At 42.8% G+C, this 3,036-nt stretch overlaps 1 non-coding gene across 1 annotated transcript; it reads left to right on the top strand.

Annotated features, from left to right (window-relative positions):
• Positions 1–2,292: 2,292 nt before the first annotated feature.
• LOC112753349 (small nucleolar RNA R71) lies at positions 2,293–2,401 on the top strand. Its single transcript, XR_003177739.1, has one exon. It is a non-coding gene; the product is annotated as a small nucleolar RNA R71 (small nucleolar RNA).
• Positions 2,402–3,036: the final 635 nt, after the last annotated feature.

Genomic DNA, 3,036 nt, shown 5'->3' with positions numbered 1-3,036 from the left:
TTCAATGCCAGCAATGTTGTTCCCTCATGGACGTTGAACGCCCATACTTCTCCCTGTGTGGCGTTCAACGCCAGCTTTCTTACCCGTTTGTGGCATTGAACACCCCTCTTGCCTCATTGTCTGGCGTTCAACGCCAGCAAGGGGTATACTCTAGGATGTTCTGTTTCTATCTCGAAATGTCTCTGTCTATATTCTATTGCACATGATCACAAACTTAAAGAAACAATTATGAAAATAAACTAATATTAGATAAATAAAATCTTTTTCAAAAAATAGAAATACTCTAGTTATGGTTGGGTTGCCTCCCAACAAGCGCTTCTTTAATGTCACTAGCTTGACGGTCAGCCCCTTTACGGGGATGGATAGGGGCTCAGAATTTTTCTCCCTTACAGTGAACTTCTTCCCTGTACTCTCATGGATGAGCTCCACGTGTTCTAGAGACAGGATCTTATTCACAGTGTGTGGAATCATTGGGCTGTCTATGAGGACAACTCTCATGCCAGGTGAGAGGCCTTTAGTGGGGATTTTCTTATCCCTCCAGCCCTTAGGTACTTTCATCTTAGTGCCTTTATTCTTAATGCTTAATGATGGTTTCTCAACACCAAACTTAGATTTGGTGTTTGGTGGCTCTGTAAAGCTCTGCACTGAGAGAGGGTTGGAATACTAAGTGTTGCACAATTGTCTCTCCCTTAGGGAGAGAGTTGGGTTTATGCATCTTGAACAAGATGTGATCTTCCCACAATTGCAAAATGAGCTCTCCCCTTGCCACATCAATTATGGCATTGGCAGTGGCTAGGAAAGGTCTTCCAAGGATGATAGATTCATCCTCATCCTCTCCAGTATCTAAGATTATAAAGTCTGCAGGGATGTAAAAGTTTTTAACCTTTACTAAGACATCCTCTATCATACCATATGCCTTTTTCAGTAATTTGTCTACCATCTCCAATGAGATCCTGGCAGCTTGCACATCAAAAATTCCAGCCTCTCTATTACAGAGAGAGGCATGAGATTTATGCTTGACCCTAGATCGCATAAGGCCTTCTCAAAGGTAATTGTCCCTATGGTGCAGGGAATTAGGAAGCGCCCGGGATTCAGTAACTTCTGAGGTAGTTTCTTCTGAACCAAGACATTGAGTTCCTTGGTGAGCACTGAAGGTTCTTCCTCTAATGTCTCTGCTCCAAATAATTTGGCATTCAGCTTCATCAGAATTCCTAAATACCGAGCAACTTGCTTTTCCCTAGTTTCTACTTCCTCATCAGAGGAGGAGTATTCTTCAGAGTTTATAATCTACAACAAGGCATTCAAGGGAACCTCTATGGTCTCCTCATGAGTTTTGGTTTCTTTTAGTTCTTCAACAAGGGGTCCTTAGTGGGCGTTGAATAACCAACTACTCCTATTGTGGCGTTCAACGCCATAACTTGCTCCTTCTTGGGCGTTGAACGCCAGCATCTACTCCCTGGCTGTCGTTCAATGCCAGCACTCCCTCTTCAGATTCAGCCTCAGCTGCTACAGTGAGGGCTTTGTTCTCTTCTCTTGGGTTTACTTCAGTATTACTTAGAAGAGTATTAGAAGGGATCTCAGGGATCTTCTTACTCAGCTGACCAATTTGTACCTCCAGATTCCTGATGGAGGATCTTGTTTTAGTCATGAAACTATGGGTGGTCTTGGAGAGATCAGAGACTATAGTAGCTAAGTCAGAAAGGCTCTGCTTAGACGTCTCCATCTGCTACTGAAAATGTGGGAATGGTCTGTTATTGAACCTATTCTGGCTCCTTCCACCTTGATTGTTGTTGAAGCCTTGTTGATGCTTCTGTTGATCCCTCCATAAAAAGTTAGGATGATTCCTCCATGATGAGTTGTAGGTATTTTCTTAAGGCTCATTATTGGGATTTCCTGAGGGATTTCCCAAATAGTTAACCTCATCCATCATGGGTTGATCTGGATCATAGGCATCTCCTTCATAGGAGGCTTCTTAAGTGCTGCCAGCTGCAGTTTGTAATCCAATCAAATGCTGAGAGATCATGTTGACCTGTTAGGCCAGGATCTTGTTCTGAGACAATATGGTATTCAGAGTGTCAACCTCCAGGACTCCTTTCTTCTAAGCCACCCCATTGCTCAGAGGGTTTCTCTCAGAAGTGTACATAAACTGGTTCTTTGCAACCATGTCAATGAGTTCCTGCACCTCTTCAGACATTTTTTTCAGGTGGAGTGATCCACCAACAGAGTGGTCTAATGCCATCTCGGATAATTCAGAGAGGCCATCATAGAAAATGTCTAGCATGGTCCAGTCTGAAATCATGTTAGGAAGGCACATTTTGATCAGTTGCTTGTACCTCTCCCAGGCATCATAGAGGGATTCACCTTCTTTCTGTCTGAAGGTCTAAACTTCCACCTTAAGCTTGCCCAGCTTCTGAGGTGGAAAGAACTTGGTCAAAAATGCATTGATCACCTTCTCCCAAGAGTCTAGGCTTTCCTTAGACTGTGAATCCAGCCATAATCTAGCCCTGTCCCTTACAGCAAAGGGGAAAAGCATAAGCTTGTAAATTTTTGGATCCACTCCATTAGTCTTGATAGTATCACAGATCTGCAAGAAATCATAGATGAATCTGTTGGGATCTTCCTGCGAAAGTGCAGGAAACTGGTAGTTCTGTTGAACTAGAGTGACCAGTTGAGGCTTCAGCTCAAAACTATTTGCACCAATGGTAGGTATAGAGATGCTCCGTCCATAGAAGTCAGAAGTGGGTGCAGTAAAGTCACCTAAGACCTTCCTTGTGTCTCTTCTTTCATTAGGGTTGACTGCCATGTTTGTATTCTCTCCTTCTTGTTCAAAAAGCTCTGTGAGGTTTCTTCCGGAGTGTTGTTCTTTAACTTATTGTAGTCGTCTCCTTAGAGTCCTCTCAAGTTCAGGATCAGGATCAAATAGGGGTTCTTTATCCCTGTTCTTTCTCATAAAGAAAAAGAAAGAATGCAAGAAGAGAAGAAGAAAATATTCTCTATGTCAGAGTATAGAGATCCTTTGTTAGAGAGATAGATCAA

This window comes from Arachis hypogaea, chromosome 15, assembly GCF_003086295.3.
Source record: "Arachis hypogaea cultivar Tifrunner chromosome 15, arahy.Tifrunner.gnm2.J5K5, whole genome shotgun sequence".
NCBI lineage: Eukaryota > Viridiplantae > Streptophyta > Magnoliopsida > Fabales > Fabaceae > Arachis > Arachis hypogaea.
This window is presented reverse-complemented; position numbering and strand designations above follow the sequence as displayed.